The 22,228-nt window shown below is 42.5% G+C and overlaps 1 pseudogene; it reads left to right on the top strand.

The window, feature by feature from the left end:
* Positions 1-6,336: 6,336 nt before the first annotated feature.
* Positions 6,337-21,531, top strand: LOC141272017 (uncharacterized; annotated as a pseudogene).
* The last annotated feature ends 697 nt before the right edge of the window (positions 21,532-22,228 follow it).

The raw sequence follows: 22,228 nt of genomic DNA, 5'->3' as shown, positions 1-22,228 counted from the left end.
ATATAATAGATCCCTCTGCGTGTAATGACTCTATATAATAGATCCCTCTGCGTGTAATGACTCTATATAATAGATCCCTCTGCGTGTAATGACTCTATATAATAGATCCCTCTGCGTGTAATGACTCTATATAATAGATCACTCTGCGTGTAATGACTCTATATAATAGATCCCTCTGTGTGTAATGACTCTATATAATAGATCACTCTGTGTGTAATGACTCTATAAAATATGAGTTTCACTTTTTGTATTGAAGAACTGAAATAAATTAACTTTTTGATCATATTTTAATTTTGTGAGAAGCACCTGTATCTGCTCTTGAGTTCCCACTAATGTGAACACTACCCATGCAGCCTTCTCCTTGTCCTGCAACAGAGAAACTCTTCATCTTGAAGAAGCTTCCGAATCTGAGAGCCAATAAAGACCCCTTCCTTTATCTTTCCTTCACTGAACCTTGGAGATTTATCAATGAGATACTTGATGCTTTTGTATTTTTATCCATTGCCTTTACAAATTTCTTCATTAGGTCCAACTTCATCTGCAATGGTCGTAACTAAATCTTCTGTGGGACAACAAGTGCTGGATGGAGGACATTTTTACTCTTTCCGGGCTGAAGTGAATGTCGGAGAGGCCGGTTTCTCTAATTGTAGTGATATTCTCTTGCACGACTATCCCACTCACACAGAAAGCAGCAGGACTTTGTGTCCTCACCCTGGAGACCAAGTGATAGAAAAACCACCTTTACGTGACCACAGAGGGGCCACAACTGTTGGTCATCGTTCAGGCCCCTCAACAGATGTTTCATGTTGTCATAGGTTTATTTCATGTGAAGGCAGCGTATTGCCATTATACAGTAAGACGGCTTTTAGGCTTGTTTTGGATAAATCGATGAAGAGCCTCCATTCCTCTGGATTATGATTTATCTTCAGATCTGCCATTAAACTGTTGATCGAAATAAAGAGAGGACTGGAAAGACACAAAGCGCAAAAAATAGGGTTTTATCTGGGTAGCAATGTTGAGAGAATAACTTAATAGTGCTTACCTGATCGGGTTGTGTTCACACAACCACTCATAACGCTTAGGCTGCTGTAGACCCAAAAGGGGATGAAAATGCAGGTAATGGAGAAGCAAATGGGTTAATTCTGCGCTGCCACGTAGAAAGGATGAAGGATGCCTATCCGAGTGTACGTGGTTTATGTAGTCAACTCTTTTCGAAGTGTACAAACTTCCTCCTCAGGACAACCACGATAGCGATACATTCAGCAGAAGCCGCATGAATAGACACAACATTTGAAAAAAGGCGCGTGTAAGAAGGGGTCAGGGGGATCATATGACCACGGAGTGACCTTTCACCCCAGGTCAGCAGTTACAAATCACATGTCACAGTTAAAACAAACATTAATCATACAAACATAATAGTATAACACAAGTTGTTCTAAACTCCCTCAGTTCAGTTGATATCAAATGTGGGCACACTATATCACATTACATTATTTATATTTTCATGAAACATAGACATTTGGGTTGTATAATTGATTACTTCCATACCATTACATGGGTTTGTTTTTTTTTGCTCCCCATAGGTCTTTTTGTCGCTATCCCATGTAATTTGTGTTATACTTTCATGAAATGAATGAGCATGTCTCCCCAGATTGACTCATTTGTTCTCTGACGGCATCTGAATGTTTATTAACACCCTGCATTTTTCTGCATTTGTTCCATGAACTAATCATCCAGATCACTGGGACTGTAAAAGGCATATATTGCCTCTTCCAAAGCCACCTCTGGGTAATATGTGACGCGCATCTATTGCTGCATATGTGTGGAGCCCACCTCTTATCCTGATCTCCTATTCTGCAGCTGAAATACAGGTTGTAGGCTTTCCTTATCATGGTAGTCAAGTTTTGCCTTTTTGATGCCAAAGTGACTTCTCCACATATGTAGCAAAAACTATCCGCTTTGTAAATGCAAGAACGAAGCATATTTGAAAATACCTATAAAAACAAGTCAATATGCTAAGAAACGAAGCTAAGAAATCCTAAAACTGCACACCTTACACAGAGAGCGTTTATAAAAGTAGGTGATGCAGCTGTAATTAGGATGACGTCACCGGAGCGGATCTTGAAAATTAGATCCAATCAGCAAATGTAAGCATCATATTCATTTTCAGTACACACTATTAACCCCTTTACCCCTGAGGGTGGTTTGCACGTTAATGACCAGGCCAATTTTTACAATTCTGACCACTGTCACTTTATGAGATAATTACTCTGGAACGCTTCAACGGATCCCCCTGATTCTGAGATTGTACTTCATGATTGTGGTAAAATTTCTTCGATATCACTTGCGTTTATTTGTTAAAAAAACGGAAATTTGGTGAAAATTTTGAAAATTTTGCAATTTTCAAAATTAGAATTTTTATGCCCTTAAATCAGAGAGATATGTTACACAAAATAGTTAATAAATAACATTTCCCACATGTCGACTTTACATCAGCACAATTTTGGAACCAAAATTTTTTTTTATTGGGGAGCTATAAGGGTTAAAAGTTGACCAGAGATTTCTAATTTTTCCAAAAAAATTTACAAAACCATTTTTTTAGGGACCACATCATATTTGAAGTCACTTTGAGGGGTCTTTATGACAGAAAATACCCAAAAGTGACACCATTCTAAAAACTGCACCCCTCAAGGTACTCAAAACCACATTCAAGAACTTTATTAACCCTTCAGTTGCTTCACAGGAATTTTTGGAATGTGGAAGAAAAAACTTTTTTCACAAAAATGTTACTTTTAGACCCAATTTTTTTTATTTTCGCAGGGGTAACAGGAAAAAATGGACCCCAAAATTTGTTGTGCAATTTCTCCTGAGTAAGCAGATACCCCATATGTGGGGGAAAACCACTGTTTGGGCGCACGGCAGGGTTCGGAAGGGAAGGAGCGCCATTTGACTTTTTGAATGTAAAATTTGCTTGAATAATTAGCGGACGCCATGTTGCATTTGGGGAGCCCCTGATGTGCCTAAACAGTGGAAACCCCCCCACAAGTGACACCATTTTGGAAACTAGACCCCTCAGGGAACTTATCTAAATGTGTGGTGAGCACCCTGAACCCCCAAGTCCTTTACAGAAGTTTATAACATGGATCCGTGAAAATAAAAAAATCAAACTTTTTCCACAACAATGATGTTTTAGCCCCAATTTTTTATTTTCACAAGGGTAAGAGGAGAAAATGGACCCCAAAAACTTTTGTGCAATTTCTCCTGAGTACGCCAATACCCCATATGTGGGAAAAATACACTGTTTGGGCGCATGGCAGAGTTCAGAAGGGAAGGAGCACTGTGTGACTTTTTGAACGCAAAATTGGCTGGAATCGAAAGCGGACGCCATGTCGCATTTGAAGAGCCCCTGATGTGCCTAAATAGTTGAAACCCCCCACAAGTGACCCCATTTTGGAAACTACACCCCTCAAGGATTTTATCAAAGGGTATAGTGAACATTTTGAACCCAGAGGTACGACACAGAATTTGATGACATTAGGTCATCATATTGAATAAGTTGTCATTAGTCTTGAGCGCAAGTGCTCGCTACTGGAGATTGCATTGGGTACTCAGGTATGCACCATGTATGACGGGTGCTCAAGTGAAATGCTCGCGTCCCCGCCTGCATGTTTCACGGTTATTAGACACCCCAAAAAAAACATGCGGGGATCGCTCGAGCATGGCAGGCAATCCCCGCGAGGTTTTTTTTGGCCGCGAAGCATATGGGGCGGAGACTCGAGCACCCGCGATACTCAATGCATACCCGAGCACCCGATGCAAACTCAAGTAGCGAGCACTTGCGTTCAACACTAGTTGCCATATCGTCATTTTTTTAATTTTTTTTTTATAAAAAAAAAAACAACCCTAACCCTACCCTAGCCCAACCCTGACCCCCAACCCTAACATTAGCACAACCCTAACCCCAACCCCAGCCCTAGCATTTATTTTTTACGCCGTTCCTCGTGGGGTATAAGTGATGAGATTACTTTATTCTTCGGGTCGATGCGACTACAGAGATACCAGAATCATATCGGGTTTTTATGACTGACAGCTGTCACACACTAAAAGACACATATTTTGTAAAATCTAGTTTTTGCATCGCCATATTTTGAGAGCTCTAATTTTTCCATATTTTGGCCGACAGAGTCATGTGACGGCTTGTTTTTTGACGTTTTTATTGGTGCCATTTTCAGGCACGTGACATTTTTTGATCGCTTTCTATTCCAGCTTTTGGGAGGCAGAATAAACAAAAATTGCGCATGAGCAAACAATCTTCCTGCTGTCTGGTGACCCGGATGTTGTCATGACGACATCGGGTCGTCATGGCAACACCCGGGAAGCCGCGGCAGACAGCGCTGGAGGCCGGAAGAGGAGGTGAGTATTGTGGCCACCGCAATGCTGCGATCGACTTCGATCGCAGCCTTGCAGGGGTTAATGTGCCGGGAGCGGTGCGGGACTGCTCCCTGCACATAGTACCGGGTGTCAGCTGTGACAATCAGCTGACACCCGGCGGCGATCGCGCCCGCACAGCCTGTGTGCGCGCACGATCGCCATGACGTACTAATACGGGTCTGGCTCTTAAGTCCCAGGGCACAGACGCGTATTAATACGTCATGGGCTGTAAAGGGGTTAATTAAGTTCAACTGTTTTAGTCTCTGAACCAATTTGGTTACAGAAAGTGTTATGGGATAAGTTGTGTTTATTTCTGCGGTTTTGGATTACATCTGATGTCACATGATTGGTGTTGTATTCGATGGGCTGCAGCGGTTGCGGTGACGCCAGTGATCAAGTCCTTTCTGTGTGTGATGTCGTGTGAGCTCGGCTTTTTCTGGTCAGCCCATAGAGGATGAATATGTAAAAAGAAAAATGTTCAGCTCACTCCGTTATGTCCTGGTTCCTTGGCTGGTCAATGGCGCACGGAGACGCCTTGGTCCCGGCGGTAAGGAAATCCAATATGCAAGAAGAGTTGTTTCCATCGACCACAGGAGATAAGGTTCTTAAAACTTGGCTTTATTTAGCCATCATGTTAAAAAGCACAGACTTGCAGAAGTAAGCAAACCCAGTCCTACGCGTTTCAACCTACAGCAGTCTTAGTCATGGATTACATCTTAGAATAGCAGACAAACATATATGCAGGAAGTCAAAGGGAGTGGTAAGAAAAATTAATTAGTTCCGGTTAATTAGTCAGAGCCCTGACTGCATTCTCCCTGGACATCTGGGAATAAGTAATATACATTTAAAAACAATACATGATTAAAAACATATAAGTCCGGATAAGCGGGAAACGTTAAATTGAGTATTAAACACTATATCTCTAGCGAACTTGTATAGAAAGAGACTATTCAAAGATCATTAGTTATACTGCAAGATGAGATCTTGCCTAATGTTCAGACAGTTGGAAATTACTGCCCCGTGCTGATTTTTTTTACCCTTTCAATACCCAAAAATTTAAAGTGTTTTGTATCCCAGTTGTGACAGGTGATGAAATGACGAAGATCGTTGTAGGTTGAAACGCGTAGGACTTATTCCCTGTGCTGGGATTTCCTTCTGCATGTCTGTGATTTTTAACATGATGGCTAAATAAACGTCTGCCTCTGTCGCTCCTTCCTCTGCTTCTTACTATTACCGCTGCTGCTCTCCTTCCCTCACACAGTAATGGCGCAGTGGATGTGGAACTATGGCCGCTCTATAAGGGGCATCCATGGACGGGATCTGCACAAACCTCTCTGTCCAGCAGATACCAGGGGAGCCCCAGCCTTCTCCCTGCAATCCCTGTACCGGGATCTGGACTTACACAGGAGCTCCGGGTTACATCCATGGAGAGGCTGCTGGCCGGAGGAGCGAGCTGGCAGAGAATAGTCGTCAGGCCGGGTCTCAGTCAGGGACAGAATACAAGCCGAGGTCAGGAACTAATAGCCAAGAGATTGGAGATGATAAAGCAGCAGATCAGGGTCAGAACCAACTTATATCTGGCAGCCAGAAGCAGCTGCTGTGGAGGAAACAGGACGTGTCCTCACCCAGGGCCGAGCGCAGAGAGCGGACTACAACTGACAGCCAGCGCTCTGCAGTAAGACATATATTCCCTGCTGGACGGCACCACAAATCCCAGCCACACTAATGTCATACAGGACTGTGCCTGTGTCCCCCAATGCTGTCCGCAGTGCAAGTGTGGCGCCACCTAGAGGCAGAAATCATGGTAGTGGGATAAAGTGACGGTTAGTCTTTACACGTTTCTCCATATTGTTTACTATAAAGTTTATCCTGTTTTTATCATCTCATCTTTTTCCCATTCAGGTTCCTACAATCAAGGATCCTCTGCTGATAACGTCTCTGCGAGAATCTTCCTGATTAATGTGTCAAGGATGAATAAGGACAGAGGCAAGATGGCGGAGAGGATAATAAACCTCACCCTGGAGATAATCTTCCATCTTACTGGAGAGGTGAGAGGTTGTGATGTCATCACATGACATCATTATCTATGGGAATAACAGGTGATATGACCGGAGAGGTGAGAGGTTGTGATGTCATCACATGACATCATTATCTATGGGAATAACAGGTGATATGACCGGAGAGGTGAGAGGTTCTGATGCCATCACATAACATCATTATCTATGGGAATAACAGGTGATATGACCGGAGAGGTGAGAGGTTGTGATGTCATCACATGACATAATTATCTATGGGAATAACAGGTGATATGACCGGATAGGTGAGAGGTTCTGATGTCATCACACGACATTATTATCTATGGGAATAACAGGTGATATGACCGGAGAGGTGAGAGGTTGTGATGTCATCACATGACATCATTATCTATAGGAATAACAGGTGATATGACCGGAGAGGTGATGGACTCTGGAAATGTCTGTAGTGATATTATTAATGTCTCCACACTCAGGATTACACAATGGTGAAGAAGACCTCTAGTGATCGCTGTCAGGACCCGGTGTCTGAAGGACGGGGAGGAACCCTGAGCCCAATCCCAGGGCCTCCACCTCACCTCCGGATACATGAGGACATCAATGACCAGAAGATCCTAGAACTCACCCACAAGATGATTGAGCTGCTGACTGGAGAGGTGACACTGCTGGGAATGCTGGGACATTATACACGACGGCACTGGAGGATTCTGGGTGATGACGGTATCATTGTGTGTGTCAGGTTCCTATAAGGTGTCAGGACGTCACCGTCTATTTCTCCATGGAGGAGTGGGAGTATCTAGAAGGACACAAGGATCGGTACAAGGAGGTGATGATGGAGGAGCACCGGCCCCGCACATCACCAGGTAATAGACAGGACTAAATCCACACGGCCTATAATTCTCTGTATGTAATAATGATGTCAGTCCTGTCTGTGTCTCCTGCAGGTCTCTCCAGTAAGAGGACAACCCCAGAGAGATGTCCCGCTCCTCCTCCTGCACAGGACCATCAGGTAGATGGAGATCTCCCCTATGATGTGTAGATGGCTGTGACCTCCTTGTGTTCAGTCTTGTCTTCTCCTCCAGTATTAGATGTTTTATACTTGTGTAATGAGAGCGGTGGAGACGGCAGGATCACGGCTGACCACAGACATGGCCGGATCTTCTCACCATTATTTCCGGTGACTTCTTCAATCATCGGGGACTTTTACAATATTTGTTTTGCAGCTTTTGGATCCGGATAAAGATCTGAACAATATTACTGCTCCAGAGAGAAATGTGAGGGGCGATCAGCGGTGTAAAGAGGAGACCCCTACAGATAACCGCCCAGGTGAGGAGCTTTAGATGAATATTCACTGTTCAGCCACAATCTGAATAGATAATAATGTGATCCTGTTATATGTGATGTCACAGGTCGTGCATTTATAATATGGATGATAATATACAGCGGGAGATGAATTATACTTATGTGAGCGGCCGATTTCTTCATCATCTGATGTCAGTTCTGATGCAGAAAATTATTTGTCCAATTTGTGACTCAGAAACCATTAGCTCCTATTAATCTCATGTCAGCGCTGTACACTGTGTGCAGAATTATTAGGTAATATGGCCGCCTTTCTCGTCAGTGTGATATAGTAATATATATATATATATATATATATATATATATATATATATATATATATATATTAATATGGCTGCCCTTCTCCTTAGCATGATATAGTAATATCTATAATATAATCGTCCATGCGTCCCTCTGTCTGAAGCCTTTATAGACTGCGCATGTGCGACGCGCAGTCTGGCTCCCGACAGAAGAACGCATTGAGCCATTCCAGGTAAGAGTAGTGTATGGTGCCGGATATCACGGTATGCGTAGACACTGAACACATACCGCGATCTCCGGCGCCATACTTACATACTTACCTGACCGGGAGGAGCATTGCCACGGCGCCTCTCTTCTGGCCGGAGGAAACCGGGGGCGGAATGAGGCGTCGGAATCGGCGCATGCGCATAGCGCTATCTGGCGTCATTTTACTGAAGACACATTTGCAGTGTGTCTTCAGCAAAATGGCACCAGACAGCGCAGTATGGGCACGTGGGTACTCCGGCGCCACACTCCTCCCCCGGCCTCCGGCAGAACAGGACACAGCAGTGCTGGAGCACAGGGAAGAAAGGTGAGTATAAGTGGGTTTTTTTTGTATGTGTGCAGTGTGAAAGGGGTGAGGGGTACCATGCATTCCAGGATTGAGGGGTGAGGGGTACCATGCATACCAGGATTGAGAGGTGAGGGGTACCATGCATTCCAGGATTGAGGGGTGAGGGGTACCATGCATACCAGGATTGGGGGTGAGGGGTACCATGCATACCAGGATTGGGGGTGAGGGGTACCATGCATACCTGGATTGGGGGGTGAGGGGTACAATGCATTCCAGGATTGGGGGGGTGAGGGGTACCATGCATTCCAGGATTGAGGGGTGAGGGGTACCATGCATTCCAGGATTGAGGGGTGAGGGGTACCATGCATACCAGGATTGGGGGTGAGGGGTGCCATGCATGCCAGGATTGGGGGTGAGGGGTGCCATGCATACAAGGAGTGGGGGGTGAGTGGACCATGCATACCAGGATTGGGGGGTGAGGGGTACCATGCATACCAGGATCGGGGGGTGAGGGGTACCATGCATACCAGGATTGGGGGGTGAGGGGTACCATGCATTCCAGGATTGGGGGGGTGAGGGGTACCATGCATACCAGGATTGGGCCGTGAGGGGACCATGCATTCCAGGATTGGGGGGGTGAGGGGTACCATGCATACCAGGATTGGGCCGTGAGGGGACCATGCATTCTAGGATTGGGGGTGAGGGGTACCATGCATTCCAGGATTGGGGGGGTGAGGGGTACCATGCATACCAGGATTGGGGGGGGGGGGTGAGGGATACCATGCATACCTGGATTGGTTGATGAGGTGGGCCATGCATACCAGGATTGGGGGATGAGGGGTGCCATGCATACCAGGATTGGAGATGAGGGGTGCCATGCATACCAGGATGAGAGGTACCATGCATACCCAGAATAGGGATGAGGGATGGGGTACCATGCATACCAGGATGGGAGTGAGGGGCTCATGCATACCAGGATGGGAGTGAGGGGCCCATGCATACCAGGATTGGGGATGAGGGGTACCATGCATACCAGGATGAGGGATGGGGTGCCAATCATACCAGGATAGGGATGAGGGGTACCATACATACCAGGATGGGAGTGATGGGCCCATGCATACCAGGATGGGAGTGAAGGGCCCATGCATACCAGGATTGGGTATGAGGGAGCCATGCATACCTGGATGAGGGGTGCCAAGCATGCCAGGATTGGGATGAGGGTTGCTATATGTGCCAGGATTGGGGGTGATGGGTGCCATGCATACCAGGATAGGGATGAGTAGTGCCATGCATACCAGGATGGGAGTGAGGGGGCCATGCATACCAGGATTGGGGGTGAGGGGTGCCATGCATACCAGGATTGGGGGTGAGGGTTGCCATGCATACCAGGATTGGGGGGTGAGGGGTGCCATGCATACCAGGATTAGTGGTGAGGGGTGCCATTCATACCAGGATTTGGGGTGAGGGGTGCCATGCATACCAGGATAGGGATGAGGGGTGCCATGCATACCAGGATAGGGATGAGGGGTGCCATGCATACCAGGATAGGGATGAGGGGTGCCATGCATACCAGGATAGGGATGAGGGGTGCCATGCATACCAGGATCGGGATGAGGAGTGCCATGCATACCAGGATCGGGATGAGGAGTGCCATGCATACCAGGATCGGGATGAGGGGCGCCATGCATTCCAGGATAGAGATGAGGGCAGCACAAATACCAGGATGAGAGACCACATACCAATAAAAATGCTTTCCACCGGGGCGTAGAACGGGCTCAATAGCTGATTAATATATAAATATACAGTACAGACCAAAAGTTTGGACACACCTTCTCATTTAAAGATTTTTCTGTATTTTCATGACTATGAAAATTGTACATTCACACTGAAGGCATCAAAACTATGAATTAACACATGTGGAATTATATACTTAACAAAAAAGTGTGAAACAACTGAAAATATGTCTTATATTCTAGGTTCTTCACAGTAGCCACCTTTTGCTTTGATGACTGCTTTGCACACTCTTGGCATTCTCTTGATGAGCTTCAAGAGGTAGTCACAGGAAATGGTCTTCCAACAATCTTGAAGGAGTTCCCAGAGATGCTTAGCACTTGTTGGCCCTTTTGCCTTCACTCTGCGGTCCAGCTCACCCCAAACCATCTCGATTGGGGTCAGGTCTGGTGACTGTGGAGGCCAGGTCATCTGACGTAGCACCCCATCACTCTCCTTCTTGGTCAAATAGCCCTTACACAGCCTGGAGGTGCGTTTGGGGTCATTGTCCTGTTGAAAAATAAATGATGGTCCAACTAAACGCAAACCGGATGGAATAGCATGCCGCTGCAAGATGCTGTGATAGCCATGCTGGTTCAGTATGCCTTCAATTTTGAATACATCTCCAACAGTGTCACCAGCAAAGCACCATCACACCTCCTCCTCCATGCTTCACGGTGGGAACCAGGCATGTAGAGTCCATCCGTTCACTTTTTCTGCGTCGCACAAAGACACGGTGGTTGGAACCAAAGATCTCAAATTTGGACTCATCAGACCAAAGCACAGATTCCCACTGGTCTAATGTCCATTCCTTGTGTTCTTTAGCCCAAACAAGTCTCTTCTGCTTGTTGCCTGTCCTTAGCTGTGGTTTCCTAGCAGCTGTTTTACCATGAAGGCCTGCTGCACAAAGTCTCCTCTTAACAGTTGTTGAAGAGATGTGTCTGCTGCTAGAACTCTGTGTGGCATTGACCTGGTCTCTAATCTGAGCTGCTGTTAACCTGCGATTTCTGAGGCTGGTGACTCGGATAAACTTATCCTCAGAAGCAGAGGTGACTCTTGGTCTTCCTTTCCTGGGGCGCTCCTCATGTGAGCCAGTTTCTTTGTAGCACTTGATGGTTTTTGCAACTGCACTTGTGGACACTTTCAAAGTTTTCCCAATTTTTCGGACTGACTGACCTTCATTTCTTAAAGTAATGATGGGCACTCGTTTTTCTTTACTTAGCTGCTTTTTTCTTGCCATATTACAAATTCTAACAGTCTATTCAGTAGGACTATCAGCTGTGTATCCACCAGTCTTCTGCACAACACAACTGATGGTCCCAACCCCATTTATAAGGCAAGAAATCCCATTTATTAAACCTGATAGGGCACACCTGTAAAGTGAAAACCATTTCCGGTGACTACCTCTTGAAGCTCATCAAGAGAATGCCAAGAGTGTGCAAAGCAGTCATCAAAGCAAAAGGTGGCTACTTTGAAGAACCTAGAATATAAGACATATTTTCAGTTGTTCCACACTTTTTTGTTAAGTATATAATTCCACATGTGTTAATTCATAGTTTTGATGCCTTCAGTGTGAATGTACAATTTTCATAGTCATGAAAATACAGAAAAATCTTTAAATGAGAAGGTGTGTCCAAACTTTTGGTCTGTACTGTATATATATATATGTATACAGTAATATTGCCGCCTATCTCGTCAGTGTGATATAGTAATATATTTAGTAGTATGGCTCCCTTCTCCTCAGTGGGACATATTAATATGGTCATCCTTCTCCTCGGTGATGATATAGATATATACAGTACAGACCAAAAGTTTGGACACACCTTCTCGTTTAAAGATTTTTCTGTATTGTCATGACTATGAAAATTGTACATTCACACTGAAGGCATCAAAACTATGAATTAACACATGTGGAATTATATACTTAACAAAAAAGTGTGAAACAACTGAAAATATGTCTTATATTCTAGGTTCTTCAAAGTAGCCACCTTTTGCTTTGATGATTGCTTGCACACTCTTGGCATTCTCTTGATGAGCTTCAAGAGGTAGTCACCGGAAATGGTCTTCCAACAATCTTGAAGGAGTTCCCAGAGATGCTTAGCACTTGTTGGCCCTTTTGCCTTCACTCTGCGGTCCAGCTCAGCCCAATCCATCTCGATTGGGTTCAGGTCTGGTGACTGTGGAGGCCAGGTCATCTGGCGTAGCACCCCATCACTCTCCTTCTTGGTCAAATAGCCCTTACACAGCCTGGAGGTGGGTTTGGGGTAATTTTCCTGTTGAAAAATAAATGATGGTCCAACTAAACGCAAACCGGATGGAACAGCATGCCGCTGCAAGATGCTGTGGTAGCCATGCTGGTTCAGTATGCCTTCAATCTTGAATAAATCCCCAACAGTGTCACCAGCAAGCACCCCACACCATCACACCTCCTCCTCCATGCTTCACGGTGGGAACCAGGCATGTAGAGTCCATCCGTTCACCTTTTCTGCGTCGCACAAAGGCACAGTGGTTGGAACCACAGATCTCAAATTTGGACTCATCAGACCAAAGCACAGATTTCCACTGGTCTAATGTCGATTCCTTGTGCTCTTTAGCCCAAACAAGTCTCTTCTGCTTGTTGCCTGTCCTTAGCAGTGGTTTCCTAGCAGCTATTTTACCATGAAGGCCTGCTGCACAAAGTCTCCTCTTAACAGTTGTTGTAGAGATGTGTCTGCTGCTAGAACTCTGTGTGGCATTGACCTGGTCTCTAATCTGAGCTGCTGTTAACCTGTGATTTCTGAAGCTGGTGACTCGGATAAACTTCTCCTCAGAAGCAGAGGTGACTCTTGGTCTTCCTTTCCTGGGGCGGTCCTCATGTGAGCCAGTTTCTTTGTAGCGCTTGATGGTTTTTGCAACTGCACTTGGGGACACTTTCAAAGTTTGCCCAATTTTTCGGACTGACTGACCTTCATTTCTTAAAGTAATGATGGCCAATCGTTTTTCTTTACTTAGCTGCTTTTTTCTTGCCATAATACAAATTCTAACAGTCTATTCAGTAGGACTATCAGCTGTGTATCCACCAGACTTCTGCACAACACAACTGATGGTCCCAACCCCATTTATAAGGCAAGAAATCCCACTTATTAAACCTGACAGGGCACACCTGTGAAGTGAAAACCATTTCCGGTAACTACCTCTTGAAGCTCATCAAGAGAATGCCAAGAGTGTGCAAAGCAGTCATCAAAGCAAAAGGTGGCTACTTTGAAGAACCTAGAATATAAGACATATTTTCAGTTGTTTCACACTTTTTTGTTAAGTATATAATTCCACATGTGTTAATTCATAGTTTTGATGCCTTCAGTGTGAATGTACAATTTTCATAGTCATGAAAATACAGAAAAATCTTTAAATGAGAAGGTGTGTCCAAACTTTTGGTCTGTACTGTGTATACTAATATGTCCGCCCTCCTCCTCAGTGTGATATTGTCATATATATTAGTCATTTGGCCACGTTTCTCCTCAGTGTGATGTTTTAATATATATAGTAATATGGCCACGCTTCTCCTCAGTGGTGATATAGTAATATATAGAGCAATATGGCCACCCTTCTTTTCAGTGATGATCTAGTAATATACATAGTAATATGTTTAGTAGTATGGCCGCCCTTCTGCTCAGTGGGATATAGTAATATGTCCGCCCTCCTCCTCAGTTTGATATTGTCATATATATTAGTCATATGGCCTCCCCTCTCCTCAGTGTGATATAGTAATATATAGTAATATGGCCACCCTTCTCCTTAGCGTGATATAGTAATATATATATATAGTAATATGGCCGCCCTTCTCCTCAGTGTGATGTAGTAATATGGCCTCCCTTCTCCTCAGCGTGATATAGTAATATGACCGCCCTTCTCATTAGCGCGATATAGTAATATGGCCACCCATCTCGTCAGTGTGATATAGTAATATATTCAGTAGTATGGCTCCCTTCTCCTCAGTGGGATATAGAAATATGGCAGCCCTTCTCCTCAGTAATGATATAGATATATATATATACACTAATATGTCCGTTCTCCTCCTCATTGTGATATTGTCATATATATTAGTCATATGGCCTCCCTTCTCCTCAGTGTGATATATATATCAGTACAGACCAAAAGTTTGGACACACCTTCTCATTTAAAGATTTTTCTGTATTTTCATGACTTTGAAAATTGTACATTCACACTGAAGGCATCAAAACTATGAATTAACACATGTGGAATTATATACTTAACAAAAAAGTGTGAAACAACTGAAAATATGTCTTATATTCTAGGTTCTTCAAAGTAGCCACCTTTTGCTTTGATGACTGCTTTGCAAACTCTTGGCATTCTCTTGATGAGCTTCAAGAGGTAGTCACCGGAAATGGTCTTCACTTCACAGGTGTGCCCTGTCAGGTTTAATAAGTGGGATTTCTTGCCTTATAAATGGGGTTGGGACCATCAGTTGTGTTGTGCAGAAGTCTGGTGGATACACAGCTGATTGTCCTACTGAATAGACTTAGCTGCTTTTTTCTTGCCATAATACAAATTATAAGTAAAGAAAAACGAGTGGCCATCATTACTTTAAGAAATGAAGGTCAGTCAGTCCGAAAAATTGGGCAAACTTTGAAAGTATCCCCAAGTGCAGTTGCAAAAACCATCAAGCGCTACAAAGAAACTGGCTCAGGAATGGACATTAGACCAGTGGAAATCTGTGCTTTGGTCTGATGAGTCCAAATTTGAGATCTTTGGTTCCAACCATCGTGTCTTTGTGCGACGCCGAAAAGGTGAACGGATGGACTCTACATGCCTGGTTCCCACCGTGAAGCATGGAGGAGGAGGAGGTGTGATGGTGTGGTGGTGCTTTGCTGGTGACACTGTTGGGGATTTATTCAAAATTGAAGGCATACTGAACCAGCATGGCTACCACAGCATCTTGCAGCGGTATGATATTCCATCCGGTTTGCGTTTAGTTGGACCATCATTTATTTTTCAACAGAACAATGACCCCAAACACACCTCCAGGCTGTGTAAGGGCTATTTGACCAAGAGCGAGAGTGATGGGGTGCTACGCCAGATGATCTGGCCTCCACAGTCACCAGACCTGAACCCAATCGAGATGGTTTGGGGTGAGCTGGACCGCAAAGTGAAGGCAAAAGGGCCAACAAGTACTAAACATCTCTGGGAACTCCTTCAAGATTGTTGGAAGACCATTTCCGGTGACTACCTCTTGAAGCTCATCAAGAGAATGACAAGAGTGTGCAAGCAATCATCAAAGCAAAAGGTGGCTACTTTGAAGAACCTAGAATATAAGACATATTTTCAGTTGTTCCACACTTTTTTGTTAAGTATATAATTCCACATGTGGTAATTCATAGTTTTGATGCCTTCAGTGTGAATGTACAATTTTCATAGTCATGAAAATACAGAAAAATCTTTAAATGAGAAGGTGTGTCCAAACTTTTGGTCTGTACTGTATGTACAGTTAGGTCCATATATATTTGGACAGAGACAACATTTTTCTAATTTTGGTTCTAGACATTACCACAATGAATTTTAAACAAAACAATTCAGATGCAGTTGAAGTTCAGACTTTCAGCTTTCATTTGAGGGTATCCACATTAAAATTGGATGAAGGATTTAGTTGTTTCAGCTCCATAACATGTGCCACCCTGCTTTTAAAGGGACCAGAAGTAATTGGACACATTAAATAATTGTACATAAAATGTTCATTTCTAGTACTTGGTTGAAAACCCTTTGTTGGCAATGACTGCCTGAAGTCTTGAACTCATGGACATCACCAGACGCTGTTTCCTCCTTTTTGATGCTCTGCCAGGCCTTCACTGCAGTGGTTTTCAATTGCTGTTTGTTTGTGGGCCTTTCTGTCTAAAGTTTAGTCTTTAACAAGTGAAATGCATGCTCAATTGGGTTGAGATCAGGTGACTGACTTGGCCATTCAAGAATATTCCACTTCTTTGCTTTAATAAACTCCTGGGTTGCTTTGGCTTTATGTTTTGGGTCATTGTCCATCTGTAGTATGAAACGGCGACCAATCGGTTTGGCTGCATTTGGCTGGATGTGAGCACACAGTATGGCTCTGAATACATCAGAATTCATTCGGCTGCTTCTGTCCTGTGTCACATCATCAATAAACACTAGTGACCCAGTGCCACTGGCAGCCATGCATGCCCAAGCCATCACACTGCCTCCGCTGTGTTTTACAGACGATGTGGTATGCTTTGGATCATGAGCTGTACCACGCCTTCACCATACTTTTCTCTTTCCATCATTCTGGTAGAGATTGATCTTGGTTTCATCTGTCCAAAGAATGTTCTTCCAGAACTGTGCTGGCTTTTTTAGATTTTTTTTAGCAAAGTCCAGTCTAGCCTTTTTCTTCTTGATGCTTATGAGTGGCTTGCACCGTGCAGTGAACCCTCTGTATTTACTTTCATGCAGTCTTCTCTTTATGGTAGATTTGGATATTGATACGCCTACCTCCTGGAGAGTGTTGTTCACTTGGTTGACTGTTGTGAAGGGGTTTTTCTTCACCATGGAGTTTATTCTGCGATCATCCACCACTGTTGTTTTCCGTGGGCGCCCAGGTCTTTTTGCATTGATGAGTTCACCAGTGCTTTCTTTCTTTCTCAGGATGTACCAAACTGTAGATTTTGCCACTCCTAATATTGTAGCAATTTCTCGGATGGGTTTTTTCTGTTTTTGCAGCTTAAGGATGGCTTGTTTCACCTGCATGGAGAGCTCCTTTGACCGCATGTTTACTTCACAGCAAAACCTTCCAAATGCAAGCACCACACCTCAAATCAACTCCAGGCCTTTTATCTGCTTAATTAAGAATGACATAATGAAGGGATTGCTCACACCTGTCCATGAAATAGCCTTGGAGTCAATTGTCCAATTACTTTTGGTCCCTTTAAAAACAGGGTGGCACATGTTAAGGAGCTGAAACTCCTAAACCCTTCACCCAATTTTAATGTGGATACCCTCAAATGAAAGCTGAAAGTCTGAACTTCAACTGCATCTGAATTGTTTTGTTTAAAATTCATTGTGGTAATGTCTAGAACCAAAATTAGAAAAATGTTGTCTCTGTTCAAATATATATGGACCTAACTGTAAATTAATATAATTTATTTTATTTTTTTGTTCAATTAATTTAAGTATTTTCATTATTTTTTATTATTAATAATGAATTTGTAGAATATAAAAAATTTGAATAGAGCACAAAAATTGTGTCGACAGGGCCTTCATTGAGCACCCAACTTCCATGGTAATCCATCGGCAAGCCATGATTTTTTTGTGTGCACAGAGATGGGACCATTGCTGCAGCATCTAAATAATTAAACAACAGCGATTGGAGCTATGGATTGTGATGAGATGGACAGCACCTAACAGCTTTCTCCTACAGGTTCACTTATGATTCTCCACTAGGCAATTTTCTGAGAAAAGAGTAGTGACAGGCATGAGATATATGAAACCTGAAGATGTCTTCAGCACAGATGTGGAAAACCGCAACAGAAAAACCTGTTATCATAACATTGTGATCTAGTGGTCCCTGCTCTGAGATTGTGATCCATTTTGCAACCAAATATTTAGTTATTGAATTAATACTTCTCAATTGTAATGTCATAAAACGTCAGTACAATCGTTATATTAGGTTTAATTACTATAAAATAATATAATCAGTTTTATTCTTTGCAGATGACTGTACCGGGAGCTCAGAGGAACATCCAAAATATTCACATGTTAATGCAGATGATTGTAGGATCATTCAATATGGATATGAGAAAAATGGCAATATTGAAGATATACCCTCCACCCCTCATATCCAAAATGTATCATCTGATCCTGTTCAACAGATCCTATCTCCTGATTCATCACAGACTGTAAAGCGAAATACAAGTTACAGATTGGGTGTCGAACGTCAAAAAGTTCCCATAGGGGAAAAGCCATATTTATGTTCACAATGTGGCAAATGTTTTTGTACAAAATCAGATTTGGTTAGACATCATAGAATTCATACAACGGAGAAGCCATTTTTATGTTCACAATGTGGGAAATGCTTTACCCAAAAAACGATTCTTATTAAACATCAAAGAATTCACACAGGAGAGAAGCCATTTCCATGTCAGGAATGTGGAAGATGCTTTGCTGAAAAATCAAATCTTGTTGCACATCAGAGAATTCACACAGAACGAAAGCCGTATTCATGTTCAGAATGTGGGAGATGTTTTTATCAGAAATCCCATTTGGTTATACATCATAGAAGACACACAGGGGAGAAACCATTTTCTTGTTCAGAATGTGGGAAAGGTTTTAACCAGAAGCATAGTCTTATTAGACACCTAAGAATTCATACAGGGGAGAAGCCGTATTCATGTTCAGATTGTGGAAAATGTTTTACTGTAAAATCACTTTTGATTAGACATCAAGAACTCCACCACGTGGAAAATCCATATACATGCTCAGAATGTGGGAAATGTTTTAAACAGAAACATATTCTTATTGGACATCAAAGAATTCACACAGGGGAGAAGCCATTTTTATGTTCAGAATGTGGGAAATGCTTTACCGTGAAACCAGATCTTATTAGACATCGTAAAAGCCACAAAGGGGAGAAGCCGTTTTCATGTTCAGAACGTGGAGAAAGTTTTACTATGAAACAAGATCTTGTTAAACATCAGAGAATTCATACAGGGGAGAAGCCGTTTTCATGCCCAAAATGTGGAAAATGCTTTACCCAAAAGCAAGATCTTGTTATTCATGAAAGAATTCACACAGGGGAGAAGCCATTTTCATGTTCACAATGTGGCAAATGTTTCCACAATAAACGTCTTCTTATTAGACATCAAAAAATTCACACAGGGGAGAAGCCATTTTCATGTCAGGTATGTGGAAAATGTTTTACCGTGAAATCAGATCTTGTTAGACATCAGAGAATTCACACAGGGGAAAAACCGTTTTTATGTTCAGAATGTGGGAAATGTTTTACCCGGAAATATCAACTCAAAACACATCAAAGAATTCACAGAGGGGAGAAGCCGTATTCATGCCCAAAATGTGGAAAATGCTTTACCCAAAAGCAAGATCTTGTTATTCATGAAAGAATTCACACAGGAGTAAAACCATTTTCATGTTCACAATGTGGGAAATGTTTTACCCGGAAAGATCAACTCATAACACATCAAAGAATTCACACAGGGGAGAAGCCGTTTTCATGCCCAAAATGTGGAAAATGCTTTACCCAAAAACAAGATCTTGTTATTCATGAAAGAATTCACACAGGGGAGAAGCCATTTTCATGTTCACAATGTGGAAAATGTTTTACCCGTAAGTCAGGTCTTGTTAGACATGAAAGATCTCACACAGAGGGAAGCCAGCTTCATGTTTAGAATGTGGGAAATGTTTTACCCAGAAACATCATCTCATAATACATCAAAGATCTCACACAGGGGAGAAGCCATACTCATGCCCAAAATGTGGAAAATGTTTTACCCATAAATCAGCTGTTGTTAGACATGAAAGATCTCACACAGAGGGAAGCCAGCTTCATGTTTAGAATGTGGGAAATGTTTTACCCAGAAACATCATCTCATAATACATCAAAGATCTCACACAGGGGAGAAGCCATACTCATGCCCAAAATGTGGAAAATGTTTTACCCATAAATCAGCTGTTGTTAGACATGAAAGATCTCACACAGAGGGAAGCCAGCTTCAGGTTTAGAACATGGGAAATGTTTTACCCATAAATCAGCTCTTGTTAGACATGAAAGATCTCACACAGAGGGAAGCCAGCTTCATGTTTAGAACGTGGGAAATGTTTCACTGTTATATCAGATCTTGTTAAACATCAGAGAATTTACACAAGAAAAGCCACTTTCACGTTCAGAATGTTGAAAACATTATATAGCTTTAACCCCTTCCTGACATGGCCAATTTCTGTGTTTGCGTTCCCTTAACTTTTTTATTTTTACGTAAATTTAATGAGGGCTTATTTTTTGCGGGATGAGTTGTACTTTCGAATGCCACCATTCATTTTACCATATAGTGTACTGGAAAACGGAAAACAAATTCAAAATCAGTTGAAAATGCAAAAAAAAACCCTGCAATCCCACAAATTTTTTGGGGGTATTTTTTTTATCATGTTGACTATACTGTAAAACTGACCAGGCAATATGATTCGCAAGGTCAGTAAGAGTACGCAGATACTAAACATGTATAGTTTTTGTTTTGTTTTTTTGTGATAAAAAAATGCAAAAATTTGTAAAATGTATTTAGCTTGTGTTGCCACTTTTTCGATACCCATAGTGTTTTCATTTTTCGGGCTATAAGACTATGAGGGCTTATTTTTTGGTGGGTGTCCTGAGCTGATGTTTTTATTGATATCATTTCGGGGTAGATTAGATGTTTTTATTGCTTCTTATTGTATTTTATGTAGCAAAGTGGTTGTTAACCAGAACCTGTGGTTTGTTCAGACTTTGTTCCTACAAGGTCAGACACAACCATTACACAGCACACAGCAGGGGCACATTGATAAGATTATCTCAGCACAGGAACATTTTGTTTAACACATTCAATTGTTCAATTTATTTTTATTCCAATATTTTAATCAATATTCTATTGATTAAAATATACTTTGTTTTTAGGAAAACCCCTTTAAGACTTATCATTCTTAATATTTGAGTAATGCAATAAATAATAATTTCTCGCTAATTGATTATGCAATGGAAATGGAGGTTGTTTCCATAACAACACCTGTAAACAATGAATTAGCAATTATTTGTTTACAATAATTTTTTTCGTGTAAATTCTTGTCTACCTTCAACGTTAGATCACTTATGGTGATCGTATTGTAAATCACTTTTACAATCATCTACTCGTCTCAATGGGCTTTAAGGCACAGAAAGAGTGATGAGCATCAAGGAACTCACACAGGGGAGGAGCCGTATACATGCCCAGAATGCGGAAAATGTTGTAGAAATCACGGTTTGTCATCTAGACTTGAAGCTCAAGAATTGCCATTTTTGTGCACATCACACTAAAATGAGATAAAAAAAAAAAAAAAACATTGTAAAGACATATGTACTTCCGAATGGTACCAATAAAAATAAAGCTTATTATGCAAAAATCAAGCCCCATTTGAACCCTGTTCTCAGGAAAAAAATAAATAAATATTTTTCATTATTTTCCTGTGCAAAAGTATTAAAACAAAAAGAAACAGTATAAATTGGGCATCACTGTAATTGTAGAACTCCGTACTAGAAGGCTATATCTCTATTTACCCAGGGGCGGACACTGACTGTAAGGGGTCCCTGTGCAGGACTTGTGTCGGGGTCCTCTTCCTTCATCAAGCTGTGAGTTTGTGTCAGGACAGACACCACTTAAAAATAATTAACTATATATTAAATCATATACTGACCAGAGACAGTGACAGAGGGGCGTCCTCCCATTGTTTGTGAAGGTAATCTACATGGGTAAAAAAATGGAACGATGGGAGCATGGCCTGGCTATGGAGGATTGAGGACGTGCAGCCGTTCTACTCCTGCCTGGGTGATGTCTGCAGACCCAATTAACAAACACTATTTACCCCCAAATGTCAGCTATGAAGCGTCCCAGCTCTGGCCAAGCTAATAGACGACCTTCAGTGGTGCCTGCAACTGGTATTTCCTGATATCTGAGGAGTTCTGTGGGCCCTGCAACGGAGCTAGCAAGCTCTCTGACTGGAAAGAAGATGGAGGATGGAGGAGCAGCATTTTCTACATCAGGGACTGTGAGTTGCATAAATATTACTGTCGGGACTTACATGATACAGGCCTCTAAAGATGATG

The sequence above is a fragment of the Phyllobates terribilis genome, unplaced genomic scaffold, assembly GCF_046119375.1.
Source record: "Phyllobates terribilis strain yellow unplaced genomic scaffold, ASM4611937v1 Scaffold_1__5_contigs__length_1240528914, whole genome shotgun sequence".
Taxonomy (NCBI): Eukaryota; Metazoa; Chordata; class Amphibia; order Anura; family Dendrobatidae; genus Phyllobates; species Phyllobates terribilis.
Note: the sequence above shows the minus strand (reverse complement) of the source record. Positions and strands in the feature narration are given on the sequence as shown.